Source organism: Podarcis raffonei, chromosome 10, assembly GCF_027172205.1.
Source record: "Podarcis raffonei isolate rPodRaf1 chromosome 10, rPodRaf1.pri, whole genome shotgun sequence".
Classification (NCBI taxonomy): domain Eukaryota; kingdom Metazoa; phylum Chordata; class Lepidosauria; order Squamata; family Lacertidae; genus Podarcis; species Podarcis raffonei.
In genome coordinates this window covers 78796374-78811759 of record NC_070611.1, presented here as the reverse complement: position 1 = coordinate 78811759, position 15386 = coordinate 78796374, and the positions used below count along the sequence as shown (strand labels likewise).

The following is a 15386-nucleotide window of genomic DNA, read 5'->3' as shown; positions in this document are numbered from 1 at the left end:
ACATAAAACATTAAAAAGTTTCCATTTACAGGTCTCCCTTCAGATGTATACGGAAAGTGATAGAGTTTTAAAAATTTCCTTGACATCTGATGGGAGGGCGTTCAACAGGGTGGGCGCTAATACTGAAAAGGCCCTCTGTCTGGTTCCCTATAACCTCACTTCTCGCAGGGACGGAACTAACTGCCAGAAGACCCTTGGAGCTGGACCTCATTGTCTGGGCTGAACGATGTGGGTGGAGAAGCTTCTTCAGGTCTACTCAGTGAGGCCATTTAGGCTTGTGCTTGGAAATGTACTGGGAACCAGTGAAGATCCTTTAAGACCAGTACTATGTGGTCCCGGCAGCTGCTCCCAGTCCCCAGTCTAGCTGCCGCATTCTGGATTAGTTGTAGTTTCCAGATCACCTTCAAAGGTAGCCCCCACGTAGAGCGCATTGCAGTAGTCCAAGTGGGAGATAACCAGAGCATGCACCACTCTAGTGCTACAGTCTGCGGGCAGGTAGGGTCTCAGCCCACATACCAGATGGATCTGGCAGACAGCTGCCCTGGACACAGAATAGGCCTGTGCCTCCATGGACAACTGTGAATCTGTCCTTCAAAAACAGCGGTCTTTTACTTTGGCAACCTAGCAAAAAGGTTGGCCTTGTTTCTCAAGACCATGGAGTGCACACTCACTGCCCAATATTTCTTTTTTTACATTGGTTTCTGATTTGTTTATCATGCCAAAATTGGAGTGTCAGGCTGGTGGGAATTGAGTCACAGAGGTTTCCTGGCCACTGGCATTACCATGGATTTGGCTGAGGCTGAATGCAGCTGCCTCCTTAAGACATCAAGTATGGTCATGGAATCATTCAGTTGTAGAGTTGAAAGGAACTCTGAGGCTGACCTAGTCCAACTGCCTGCAATGCAGGAGTCTCAACTAAAGGGTCCATGACAGTAGCAGGATAAGCTCCAACTCCTGGCAAGGGAAGAAGCAGTTAAAGGGGCCCAGACTTGATGCTGTCAAGAGGAATCTTCATGGCAATTGATGTAAATGCAATATTTAGAGTTATATTAACTTTTTCCATAAAGGAAAGGCTTTTGGACTATTTGCAGGCATAGTTCACACATTCTCACCTGTGTCACATAACAAAGAACTGCAGCTCATTCTATATTCAGGTGCCCTTCACATTGAAAAACTGTCACAGAGGATGCAATGAAATGTGAGAGGTGTTTCTGGGCCCAATTAGTACTAGTGTTGAAAGCCCAGACTCAATTGGGATCATAGTAATTGGAAAAAAATTGTTTGTTTCATAGAATGGTAGAGTTGGAAAGGACACTAGAGGTCCTCTAGTCTAACCCCCTGCAATACAGGTATCTCAACTGGAGCATCCCTGGCAGGTGGCCTCCAACTATGCTTAAAAACTTCCAAGGAAGAAGAGTCCACCACCGTCCAAGGGAGTCCTTTCCCCTGTCAAACAGCTCTTCCCCTCAGAAGTTCTCATCCAGTATTTTCCTCCCTCTTCCTGGGCCACAGCCTTCCAGAGGAAGGAGCGGTGGGAAGACCACCTGTGCCCCAAGGCTCTCCAAATATATAAAAGGATGTCACATAGAGGAGGGAGAAAGGTTGTTTTCTGCTGCTCCAGAGAAGCGGACACAGAGCAATGGATCCAAACTACAAGAAAGAAGATTCCACCTAAACATTAGGAAGAACTTCCTGACAGTAAGAGCTGTTCGACAGTGGAATTTGCTGCCAAGGAGTGTGGTGGAGTCTCCTTCTTTGGAGGTCTTTAAGCAGAGGCTTGACAACCATATGTTAGGAGTGCTCTGATGGTGTTTCCTGCTTGGCAGGGGGTTGGACTCGATGGCCCTTGTGGTCTCTTCCAACTCTATGATTCTATGATTCTAGAATCAAATAATCTCCCAAATTCAATGGCTTGACCCATTTCCTTGGTTCCAATGGCTAATGACTCCTCTGGAAGAGGGGAATCCAGGGCTCCCCCTGCCTCCATAATCCCTGAGACACACAGTCACGTACACAGCACACCCCTACCTTGAGGGAAACAATGGACACCCCCCCCCCCCCGCTGATGGGTTTGCGGATGTCAGGTGTTCCCAAAGCCCATCCTCAGGAAGGCTGGAGGGCAAGGATATGCATAGATAGTTTTATTGTTCTTTGGGTGGCGGGTACTTAAGGTGGAAAGCATAATGCTGGTGGTCAACAAAAGAGGTTTAAAGCCTGTCTCAGGGCAAATTTTTAAAAATGTAGCATAAACACCAACAATTGGGAAACACTTGCCTGCGAGCGCTCCAGTTGGAGAACAGCCTTTACCTAAGGTGTCCTGGGCTTTAAAGAAGGACGAATTCAAGATGAAAGGGAGAAAGAGCTATGAGGAAGGCATTTTTGGCAAGTTCTCATTGTGGTCAACTCCCGCCAGGGAACCAATGTCCCCACTATGGAAGGCTGTGTGGATCCAGAACTGGCCTCCACAGTCACTTACTGTTAAAACCATGTTTATGGAAGGCGATCTTAGTTGGCTACGAGGCATCGCCAAAGAAGGAGAGCTCCAAATTTCTTGACTGGAACTTCCTTCTTTTACTGACACCCGCGGGGAATTACACCCTCAGGAATGGACTACTCGCCTCTCACCCCGGAATTTTTTCCTAATCATCTGTAATAGAAATGCGTGATGAGTTCTTGGCTTTTAACGACTGTTTCATTGAAAAGTTTGGATTGTGATTTTGGTCACAATCATGAGAATAAGGTTTAAACCTAAAAAACAAACAAACAAACCCAAAACAATATTAGCAGCAGCAGTAACCTAGCCACTAACCCCCGCGCCCCTGCTCCGTTCTGTTCGGTCCCTGTGCCCACCCTCTGCGCCCCCGGGACTCGCCATCTTTCACTCGGTCCAGCCCGTTGCTGAGCCAGCTCAACTGGGGACCCTTAGCACCCCATCGTCTTCCCATTCCCACCCGAGGGGGGCCTGTCCCTCCCGCTGACTCCCCTTCTTCCTCTTCCTCTTCTTCTTGGGGAGACGCGGCGGAGGAATCTGTTTCGTGGCCGGGAAACAAAGCTGTTCTGCTTCTGGCCAAGGGAAGGAAGGACGCGCACCGCCAGCCAGGAGGGTCCAACGGTAAAAAAGGCGACCCCTGCCTCGCTGGGGGTTGGACTAGATGGCCGCGGAGGGTCCCTGCCAACTCTGCAATGCTGTGGCAACAGCTCTGGGTCTCCGCGCGGCACACGCGAGCTCCTGCTTTGAGAGGGAGGGGAGAGAGGTGTGCGCCCGGCTCGCCAAGAGTTAAATGCACGGAGCCACCAAGAGGACAGGGGAAAGGGGGGTCCTCCTTGGCAAAAGCCCCTCCCTCCCTGCCGGGGGGGCGACGATCGACCCTCTGCAACTGCAGCCTCGTGGCGCCTCCGAGGACCCGGTGAGTCTCCCTTCCCCCTCACCCGACAGACCCCATTGGGAGAAGGGGGTCCCAGGGCTGCATGGGTGGACTGCTCTGCTCAAGTGGGGGGGGGGGAGGACAACGACCCCCAAGTCAAGGAGTGGAGGGTCCTGCCAGGGAGAGGCGAGCTCGCAGGAGGGCAGCAGCTCTGCGCTCCCTTTGCTCGGATGAGCGGCGGGCTGCTTTAGGGGGAGGATCTTTGGGTCAAGGGAGGGAGGAACGCATGGGAATAAACCCATCTCAGATTCACATTTATTAACTGAGGTTGTAGCCGCCCGGAAACATTCGGACACGAAATGTCCCCTAAAACCTAAACCTCAGCTATGCAAGAAAGGAAGACTGACTCTTGGAAGCTCCTAACCAAGGTCTTCAAGCGTGGCTCTCCCGCCCGCCCCCCCTTCAGGGCACACCCTGCTTCTGACTCAGTTTCTAGCCATTGAAATCTCTAACATTCTCCAGACACTCTACTGGGGTGGGGGTGGGGTCCCTTTTTCTCTCTTCTGAGGGCCAGATACTTGACTGGCCAACCCCCTGAGGGACAAGTGGTTGGGACCAAAGTACATGTGGTTGGGGTCAAAAGACAATGCTCAAAAGCAAGCAAATATTACTCATAGTATTTTTGTCATGGTAAATTGTGGTAAATACTTTGTTTCAATGTTGTCATCTGCCCAGACAACTTAGGGTGAAGTCTGGGTAATTGATGATGATGATGATGTAACATAGCTTAAGCCCCTCCCCTAGTCATGGATGCTTGGGGTTCTCTTAGATCCAACATGCTTGCTTGGGTTCAAGTAGTGACTAGGAGTGCCCATGGCCAGCTCTGTCCACTTTGCCAGCCACAGTTCCTTTGGGACAGGGAGGAGTGGCCATTGTACTCCATGCTCTGCATCAGATGAGATGATACTCCCATGAGGGCTTCACCTCAGCCCACTATAACCCAGTGCTCAAATAATGCTCAGTACAAATGACTCACTTGTCAATCACAGTTCTCTCTTCATTCCTTGACCACAAACTCTGAAAGGCAGGAGCAACCAGGCTGATTCAGAAAGCCCAGCAGTTCCCTCCAAATCTTGCAGGGTTACTATCCCTCTAGGAGGGATAGAGGCTTAGTTCTTCTTCCTCTTCCTCTTCCTCTTCTTCTTTTCCTTAACAAAAATATAACATTTCCTTCTCCTGACAGTGTGTGTGTTTTGTGACACAACAATGTATTGGTTTTGTAGGATTTCCTAGCACCTCTTAATCCGGACAGACAGAACTTGGCAGAAGATCAAGGGGTTCCTTCATCTCTCTTGGGGGCTTCCTGAGAGCACAGATGGATGAGCAAGACTCAGCTGGCCCTGAAGCAGGAAGAGACCATGCCATCAAAATAGGGAGCAGTGGGGGATTCTGGGGAAACTCTATGCAGAAGATCCTGGATGAGGAGGGCACTCTCCGCTCAGAGGTGCAGAGCCAGCAGTTCAGGCAGTTCTGCTTCCAAGAGGCCAAAGGACCCCGGGAGGTTTGCAGCCAACTCTACCATCTTTGCCACAAGTGGCTGAAGCCAGAAAGGCACACGAAAGCCAAGATGTTGGACCTGGTGATCTTGGAGCAGTTCCTGGCTGTCCTTCCACCTGAGATGGAGAGCTGGGTGAGGGAATGTGGAGCAGAGACCAGTTCCCAGGCGGTGGCCCTGGCCGAAGGTTTCCTCCTGAGTCAGGCAGAGGAGAGAAAGCAGGCAGAGCAGCAGGTGAGAGAGACTTTCCTCTGGTTCAGAACATGAGGGATAGCACCCCAAAATTCTGTACTAATATACCCCCTCTTTTAAAAAACTTCCAAGGAATGATATTGAATACCCTTCAAGCTTTTTCCTCTGTCATTACTAAACTTTCTCTGCCTTTACTGTTTCTCTTTCAGGGAAAATATCTGTTACAGGAAAGAGGCCCGGATTCCTCTGAGACAGAGAGGACTCCATTGGACACAAGAGACTGGCCGCCGGGTAAGGAAGAATAAGTTTTTTCTGTTTGGTCACATTCTGTGAATTTTGAAACTAATTTGTGAGTTCTTTTAATCTTTTTTGGAAAGACATGTGGGGCCCAGAGTCCCAAGGGGTGTGTGTGTATTTTTACACAACTATAATATGAAATGGGTGCAAAGGTCAACATGCCTTTGGTAACTTAGACTTGTGAAGGGCCAACTGTAGTTAGAGAGACACTGCTGAACCTCTAAGATAAGCATTCACTCCTGGCTTCCCACTTACCTCTGTCTCTCGCAGGTGACCAGGTGATGCCAGCAAGACCTCCACCTGCATCTATTCATGGTGGTGAAGGAGAAGCAATGGCTGCAGAAACAGATCAGGTAGAGGGAAGGAGCATTGGGGGGAAGGGGGCTGAGGGGAGGGGCAGCCAGGTGCCTCTGGGCCTGAACAAATCTCTCTCCTCCTCTTGGCTTCTGTCAAAACCACCCTTAAAAAGGCTGGAAATGCCATTCAAGAAAGTCTACATGCTGAGAACAAGGAACAGCCACTTCACCTTAACTCACCTCTTGAATGTTGCAAGTATGATGTCCCAGTCGTTGCAGATATAAGGATGACAGATAGATGATAGATAGATATCTGATAGCTAGCTAGCTAGCTAGCTAGCTAGAGAGATTATAGATGATAGATAGATAGATGATAGATAGATGATAGATGATAGAGATAAACAGATGATAGATAGATAGAGATAGATAGATAGATAGATAGATAGATAGATAGATAGATATAGATAGATATAGATAGATGATAGATAGATAGATAGATAGATGATAGATAGATAGATGATAGATAGATATAGATGATAGGGTTTCAACTTACACAATAAGAAACAAACTGATGTAGAAATAAGCCTTTACTCAGAAAGTCCAATATGACTCTTTCTTCATTATTATCGTCTAATAATATCTTCTATTTTAGGGGTTCTACAGTCTCCATAACATTGTAATCTAAATGCATTTGCCTGCTAATATTTCTCTTTCTTCTCCAATCTGTCATTTTCCTGATCTCCAGAAGGCTTTCTATATTTGAGTATCTCTTGTACCAGCAATCACTTCTGACATCCCTTTAAAGTCACATTCCTTATAAGAAAGCCTGCTTTGAGCTATAGCCAGCACTTTTTGTGTTAACAGATCCAGCCCTTAAACTGACACTGAATCTGTCTTCCCAGCACCATCTGCTCGTTCCGTATTTTTCAGTAAGAGTATTTTCTAATCCACCTCAGCAGATTCATCATGCTAAGTCAGAGATAATTCCCATTTATCATCCTCAGATTTCACTCCTTCTTTTATTTGTCTTATCTGCCATTTGATCTATTTCACTGTTTTCTAGTATTCAGCATTTAAAATCGCCACCTGAAATTTAAGTAGCATTCGCAAGACTTCAATATTTGGTGAGACATTCTGTGCCATAAGGATCCATTGGTTACCTCCTCAGACATCTGTGATGCAGTTGAAATTTAAGCACAAAGAGAGGAAGGAGAAGACTCATAGTATAAATTATGGGCAACTGAGAGTCATAGTCTTTTTTTTATTTTTCCAGGTGATAAATGATTCAAAGCTCCTTGAGAAAATCTCCAAGTGGTGGTGTTTCTATCTTCCGCAACCCTCTGCAGTATTTATAATCTGTGTGCTGAGGGTCAATTATATTTCTTTTCAGTCCTCTTAATGATAACTAAAATAAAGGGTGCAAACCTTAGGCTCTAATTAAAGAGTTATTATGCAGTGTTGAAACTTTCCGTGTTTTGGACGCTCCACCACCAACCGGAGATTTTATCTTTCTCCGGTACAAAGACGGATGTTGCTCAGAACATCTGAGGCTTCTGGTCTTTGACCTTCCCTTACCCTAAGAAAGGTTTGAGGGTCAGATTAAAAACCTGACCATCTCTTATCACTGCATAATTATCTCTGCCAGTCACGAACCAGAAGAGGATACTTCAATCCACCATTCCTCAAACCCGGAAGTGTCTTGATTTTTCTTTCCAGTCACTGAATGCTAAAATAGACTTCTACCTAGTTGACAAGCCATAGTGAGCAGTGGCCAGGATTCACTTAAACAGCCCCATCAGTTGCACTCGGGGGGCTTCTCTCCCCCCATTTCTTCCCATCCCTGTACCCCCATGTGCTGCTTGAAGTTGGCTTGAGGGCATCAGGAGGTCCCACCTCGAACATCACATGAGAGAGCAGAGTGGGGATCCTTCTATTTGGCAAATGGGAAAACTTTTATCTATTTCTTTTAGGGTTCACTGTGCTTTGAAGATGTCGCTGTTCATTTCACAGATGAGGAATGGGCGTTGCTGGATCCTGACCAGAGAGCTCTGCATAAGGAAGTCATGGAGGAGAATCGTGAGATCATGGCTTCTCTCAGTAAGTCTCCCTGTTGGATCATTATATCTGCTTGGAAATTGCATAAATATCTCTGTGTGATGAAGCTCCCAGATTTTGGTGCAGCTCAACATCTCAACTTGCAAAATCTAGGCTTCTAACACCCCTCACAGCTCATCTTGAATGGAGGTCGATGCTTTCTCTGTGAATATTCTTCATCCATGCATGCCTTTTAATCCATGGCCAGGCTGCTCTGAATTGCTCAAGCCTTTCAACATGTAGGCTTCGGAGTGGTGAGGGAAGTTGAATTTGCTTCTGCCAGGTTCTTTTGCTTTTGTTTTAATTCTTGTCGATTTTTGGCTGACCAAAGAGTCTACTGATATTGAGATGGAGCAGATTCCAGGATTGGGCCAAACCAAATCAATCTCAGAAAAAAATACAGGCTTTTCAAGTCTCAGGTTCTCATAGATGTTTCAATTAATGCCAGTCAAGCAGGGCAGGGAACCCTCTAGAAAGTCCTCACATCTAACTCCCTTCAGTTCTTCCTCTATCACAAATCTTAATCAGTCTTGTTCACTAATTGGGGTCTCAATTTGTTTCTCAGGTTCTAATCCATTTCCCTCTTTGTTGCAGGTGGTGAGGAAATGGAACTTAAGAACAAGGGAGGCCATGACAAAAGCCACACAGAGGAGACGCCATATCAATATCTGGAGTGTGGAGACAATTGCAGCAAGAGCGGCCCTCTCACTTCCGTTCTAGGAATTCACAGGGGAGAAAAACCTTATGAGTACTTAGAATGTGGGAAAAGCTTCAGTCTGATCACCCATCTCACTTCCCACCAAAGGATTCACTGTGGGGAGAAACCATATCAGTTCTTGGAATCTGGAAGTTCCTGCAATTCCAAGAGAAGCCTCACTTCCCATCAAAACATTCATACAGGGGAGAAACCCGACCAGTTCTTGGAATGTGGAAAGAGCTTCAGTTGGAAGAAAAGTCTCACTTCCCATAAAAAAATACATACAGGGAAGCCCCATCAGTGCTTGGAATGTGGAAAAAACTTCACTCAAAAGAGCAGTCTCACTTCCCATCAGAGAATTCATACAGGAGAGAAACCCTACCAATGCTTGGAATGTGGAAAAAGCTTTCGTCGGAAGAACCATCTCGCCTCCCATCAAAGAATTCATACAGGAGAGAAACCCTATCGATGCCTGGAATGTGGAAAGGGCTTCAGATGGAGGGAAGCCTCCCTTTCCCATCAAAGTATTCATACAGGGCAGAAACCCTATAAGTGCATGGAATGTGGGAAGAGCTTTTGTCGGGAGACCAGTCTCACTTCCCATCAAAGAATTCATACAGGGGAGAAACCCTATCAGTGCATGGAATGTGGAAAGAGTTTCAGCTGGAAGGAAAGTCTCACTTCACATCAAAGAATTCATACAGAGCGGAAGACCTATCAGTGCTTGGATTGTTGGAAGAGCTTTTACACAAGCAAAGGCTTCCACCAGCATAAGATAACTCACAATGGAGAGAATATCAATGCCAAGAGTGTGGAAAGAGCTTCAGTCAGAAGGAAAATCTCACTTCACATGAAATAATTCATACAGAGTAGAAATCACATCAGTGCTTGGAATGTGGAAAGAGTTTCAGTAAGAGGGGCAATCTCACTTCCCATCAATAAAATCAGAGAATTGTAGAGGTGGAAGGGTCCCTGATTACCATCTAGTACAACCTCTGTGTCACAATATTGCTGGGCCCTCGGCTTAATCACGCAGCAAGCAGACTCCGTCAGTTTTCAAGCAGCTTTTATTATATACCATAATTACAGTCAGTGCCGCTCCCACAACTACCAACTCCTTTCAAGACATTGAGGCATCTGGGCTCCGATTCCTCCTCCAACATGACGTCTTCCAGAAGCTCCCCTTTCGTTTCTGCGATTGACATTTTTCTTTGACCCTGGCTATCCTAGGAGCATGGGGAGATTCTGGCTGGTGTCCCACCCCTATCTCTAATGAATCATCCCCCGCCCCGGTGGTGTTGTGAGAGACCGCCCATTAATCCCTTGGCTTCCAGCCCTCTCTCACTTCCATGAGAATTTATCTCTTCTTCTCTGGCAAAGGAGAAGAGATTTTGAGGGGGCTTGTCTTCAAATGGTTTGGAAGAAAGGAGAACTACTCCTTCCTGCTCTAGCTCTCTGTCTCCCTAGAGAGCTCTGTTTCTGATATCCTCCGACTCTCTATACCCATCCTTCTCTTCCTCTTCGCTCTGGGGAGCTCCAGGTCTCCTCTCAGTCTCTTCTTCTCCAGGCTGAAAATGTGCAACACCCTCACCTGTTCCTCAAGAGCCTTGGTTTCCAGACCCTGGACCATCTTAGTTGCCCTCCTCTGCAAACTTCCCATCTTGTCAATATCTTTCTTAAATAGTGGCACCCATAATGGGACACAGTACACCAGCTGTAGTCTGACCAACGTAGAATAGTGTGGTACTTTGATGTCCCTCAATCGGCAGGGAGCAGGACTCACAGCCATAATAGTCTCCGACCTTTTCGACAATCTCAATGTTTTTAGATGGCCCTCTCAGGCCAGGTAGGAAAGGCCAGCAAGGCAGGGAGCAGGTCTTCCAGAACACACAATCAAGATGGTCTCTGGTCTTCTCAGCTGGCCTCAGACCTTGTAGCTGGAGTTCATCCGTCACTCACTCCAGGCCCCACCCTCTTAGACCAGATGGGCAAGGCAGCAAGCAGGTCTTCCAGGACTCTTCAGCAGACAAGGCCTCCGTGGCTGGAGTCAGTCTGGTCTCCACCCTCCCAGGCATGCACGACAGGGAACAGGTCTTCCAGGATTAGCAGCCAGTATGATCTCTGGCCTCTTCAGTAAAGACCATTGGAGGGTGGAATGGAATGTGAGAGTGGTGGTATTGTGAATCAGGACTGGTTAGATCAGTAGTAGAGAGACAACATTGTTTCTCATTGTTTTAGCTGTAAAGCAGTGGTTCCCAATTAGGGGTCCAGGAACTCCTGGAGGTCAACGGAAGACGCCCAAGGGCTCCACGGCACCATCCCCTGCCAGGGAGTCACTTACCTTGTTGATTGCACAGCGGAAACCTTCTACAGATCATCCAGCTCCTGCTCACTGGGTGAGGGGAAACTTGTGAAAGTATAAATATATCTAAAAGACCACTGTAGACAGTTGAAATCATTGGCAGGATTACAATGACACTTGTAAAGTGAAACAAAATGTGGTTATCATGATTATATAATAGATGGATAACGGTAAAAGATGGAGGGGGAAAGAGAATTTTTTTAAAGAAATGGTACCCATGGAGAGAGGGAAGGAGGTCTCAAGGTTCAAAATAACCTTTTTTATTTTTATTTTTGGGAATGGTTATGGTTTATGTGTATAACTATATGAAAAACCAATAAAAAAATTATTTTTTAAAAAATGGGTGCACCCATTCTGTCTCTTTCTAGAAGCAAGCTCTCTTGAAGCTCTGCTTGCCCCCGTTGCAGGAATTGATGTATAGGCTGGGGGGGGGTTGCTCCTCCAGCAGATATCCTGCACATGCAGCCCACTACCAAAGTCAGCACAATCACTTTTGTGACTTTTGTGATTTGTCCCCACAAAACACTTCATCACAGTTTCTTCCTCTCTATTCAAAGGGCCTCTGCTGCACGATACCAAATGTAAGAATTCACTGATAAATGTATCTCTGTACTGGCTCACTGGGGTAACTTCAGAAATCCACATAGACCTGTGAGCTCAGCTACTCAGCAGTCCCTCTGCCTGAGGGATAATTCCTGGCATCCTGATACCTGAGTGCCAGACAGGTAGCCATTCCAGAAATCACAAACCCAGATGAAGACAAAAGGGTGTGATTAACTTGGCCAGAAACAGGGAAATGTAAAGATCTCTTTTGTTCCACTTGATGGGTGTTTGGTGGAGGGCAAGGAGAACCATGGGGCAGGGTCCAGGATGCTCAGATTACTGCCACCAGACCTCCCCTTTCATGATGTAACCATGATGTCAAAACAAAAAAATTTTTTTCTTTCCAGTAGCACCTTAAAGACCAACTAAGTTAGTTCTTGGTATGAGCTTTCGTGTGCATGCACACTTCTTCAGATACACTGAAACAGAAGTTGCCAGATCCTTCTATATAGTGAGAAGGTGGGGAGGGGTATTCCTCAGAAGGGTGGTGGGAATGGGTGATTGGCAGATAAACTCCTACCCCACCTTCTCACTATATAGAAGGATCTGGCAACTTCTGTTTCAGTGTATCTGAAGAAGTGTGCATGCACACGAAAGCTCATACCAAGAACTAACTTAGTTGGTCTTTAAGGTGCTACTGGAAAGAAAAATTTTGTTTTGTTTTGACTATGGCAGACCAACACGGCTACCTTTCTGTAACTGTAACCATGATGTATTAGTGATGTAGTTGGGGGGTGTAACATGGGGATAAGCAGCTAATAAAAGTTTGGGGGCTCTTTTGTGTGGGGCTTCCATCTTGTTCCACCTGGTGGCAGATGGGAGTCCTGTCGCGACAGTCTTCAATCAAGACCAAGCCTACTGGCTGCTGTTTTGCTCTGGTGTTCCTGCCTGGTGTCCTTGTTTTTTGTTCAATGGAGCCCTCAGATTTCTCCGTTAACACCCCTCAGTTCTTTCTGATAGTCCATAATTACAAAGCTGTTTCAGGGGGCAGAGTCCACATGGCAGAAGGGCACACAAAACCCATTGCAGCACAGACCCTTTTTCTGATAGTACAAGCTGGGGAGGTGGGTTGTGGCCTCCCGGAAGTAATACCAAATCCCCTCCATGGTCTGGCGCCAAGTCAAGACCGTGAGCCTGAGGGTTCCCCTACACTGTACGGACAAGCATGACACAACCCTAAAATCCCAAACCTCCCTCTTTTGAGAAATCAACTGTTAAATGCATGCTTCCATGAAGTACCATTATTTTATGAATGAACTCTGCATTTTCTGTGAATGGGCAACCACTGACCAATCAGGATCGTTAGATTTTGGCAGCCAGCCAATCAGATGTTGCAAAACAGCGACCTCTGGTGTCTGGAGGGTGCAATGGGCAGGGCACCACTGCAATGCTTAGGCAGAGAAGGCAGCTCAGCCTTTGGCAGGTTGATTGAGCGCCTCCTGCTGGGCAGACAATGGAAGAAGCTTCATAAAATGTCTCCATTCTGGTATCAGTTGCCCAGAAGTGGTACAATGTATCTTTTGAACTTGGCTGAAGGGGGGAAACATACAAAATCTTCAGAAATTCACATAAAACCAGCGTCTCAACCGCTTGGTTCCATTCCAATGGCATTTTCCTCCCACTGGGAAGGCAGATCTTCAGCACAGCCCTTCTCCATAATCCCACCGACTTATGGTCACATACACCTCACCCTTTCCCAGGAGGAAACAAGAGGAAGGAACAGGAGGGGCAACAATGAACCAGGCAGAAATCCATTGGTGGAGGGAACTGGAACCAGGTACTCTCAAAGCCCAAACTCAGGAAAGTCCAAAGGTAGAGAGAAGTGTAAAAGGTTTTATTCTTCTTTGGGAAGTGGATACTTAGAAGGTGATTGACAGGAAATAGGAGTGATTGACAGCAGTGGGTGAGGGACTCATGCTACCCCATGACCACCACTCCCTCTTTATGGCATATTTGTGATGTATCGATGATGCTGTTCAAAAATCTATTATGGGAAAGGGTGGGGGGAGAGGTCTTAAAAGTTCATGCAACCCCATTCCTACTCCAGTGTGGTGTAGTGGTTAAGAGCAGTGGACTTGTAATCTGGGGAACCGGGTTCGCGTCTCCGCTCCTCCACATGCAGCTGCTGGTTGACCTTGGGCCAGTCACACGTCTCTGAGGTCTCTCAGCCCCACTCACCTCACAGAGTGTTTGTTGTGGGGGAGGAAGGGAAAGGAGAATGTTAGCCGCTCTGAGACTCCTGAGGGTAGTGATAAAACGGGATATCAAACCCAAACTTTTCTTCTTCTTCTTCGCGTGTTTGAACCTTGTTGCAACAAATAAAGACCAGGTCTGCTGACCACTGTTTTGCAACTTTCACTTGGCTGGAGACTCCTTCTTTTGCTGACCGGAGGAACCCATGGGGATTGGCACCCTGACAAGCTGGGCAGCGAGTAAATCCACATGCCAGGTTTTTTTCCTTATAAACTCTTTTCCACCTGAGCTTCATCTCCTTACCTAAAAGCCTGACACCCGCAATGTGACAGGATTGTGACTCCTTCACGCAGCAAACAAAATAGCTCTCCCCAGATGCGGAGGTGCCTCAGGGCTGTGTGCAGGATCCCTCAATCCTTGAACTGAAAAGGGGAGAGGCTCAGGAAAGCTTCAGGGAGCTCAACAACACCCCCAAAAAAGCTCAACAATTTTGGTCAATCCAATGGGTAGATCATTGCCTGGTTTTTTTAATAGTTGGAGTAGATAGTTGGACATGCCTGCTCTAGGAGATCCGTGGAGAGGGGAGCTGGTTGCAGCAGGAGGAGGAGTCTCCCTGGATACTTCAGCAGCCGGCCTCCTCTGGGTCTCCTGGCCCCCTCCTCTCCTCCCTCTGAGCCTAAACTGCTCTCTGCCCCAGCCTCTTCCTGCTCACCAAACCCTGTTTCCTCCTCAGCTTGCAACACCTCCCCTCCCATTCTGCTCCCTTTTCTCCCTCTTTCTACTCATCGCCATCCCACCAACAGTCCCCAGGATCTGAGCCTTCTTCCCTTGTGGACACCTTCTTCCCCAGCTGGTGCTCCACCCCCCCTGCACCCAGCCAGTCCATGACAGCAACAGCAGCCACAGCAGTAAAATCAGTATGATGGTAATATGAACTGTGGTCCTCTGGCAGGAAAACTCCTGAGTAGCATGACTGAATAAAAACTTCTGGGACTATGGAAAAGTACTATCTTCCCCAAACCCCAGAATAAGCAGGGGTTGCCCCATGGGGTTCATGAGTGAAGATGGGCCCCCTGGAGACTTCCCTGGTACTTGAAGCCCCTCCTTCTCCCTCTTGAAATTAGGCTTGGGGGAAAATCTCCCATTCAATTTCAGTATTTCAAGTTTTCTTCAGAATGTGCAGGGCAGGAGGCAGGGATGAAGTTCTGGTGAGGAAGCAGTGCTTGGAGATCATGTGGTGGGGGGAGTGACAGAGTTTGGTGCAAAAACCGTCTTGCATGCTTGAGTAGAGCAAGTCCAGGGCATGAGCCAAGTAGCAGCAGGGTAGGGGCCACATGTAGAGCAAATCCCACACTGAGGTCAAAAACACACACAGAGGCAGCAGGACTTCCTTCAGTAATAGTTTACTGAGCTTTCAAAGCGTACAGTTCTCACTGGGTCCCCAGTGAGGCACAAAACTTTGCTCCTGAGAGCAAATACAGTTTCAGCAGTAGAAAAATACAGCACGCAGGATATCTAAGTCAGGCACACAAACCGGCAGAAGGGAGCAAGGGAGGAAAGAGGCTGGAACGACACAGGGCAATGGAGGTGTGTCTTTCGCTTCCTGTCGTCTGGGAGGGAAGTCAGCAACTCAGCATCTGCAGGGGCTTCATGAAGCAAAGCTTTCTGCCGGCTGCTTCCAGGCAAATGGGCATCCCAGAAATCCAGATTCACCAACTCCCCCTCACTATCA

General features: G+C 47.3%; 1 protein-coding gene across 4 annotated transcripts in view; it reads left to right on the top strand.

The window, feature by feature from the left end:
- The window catches only part of LOC128422442 (zinc finger protein 665-like), a 352200-nt gene that overhangs the window by 8059 nt on the left and 328755 nt on the right, over positions 1-15386 (top strand). The gene's annotated exons all lie outside the window — the stretch shown is intronic.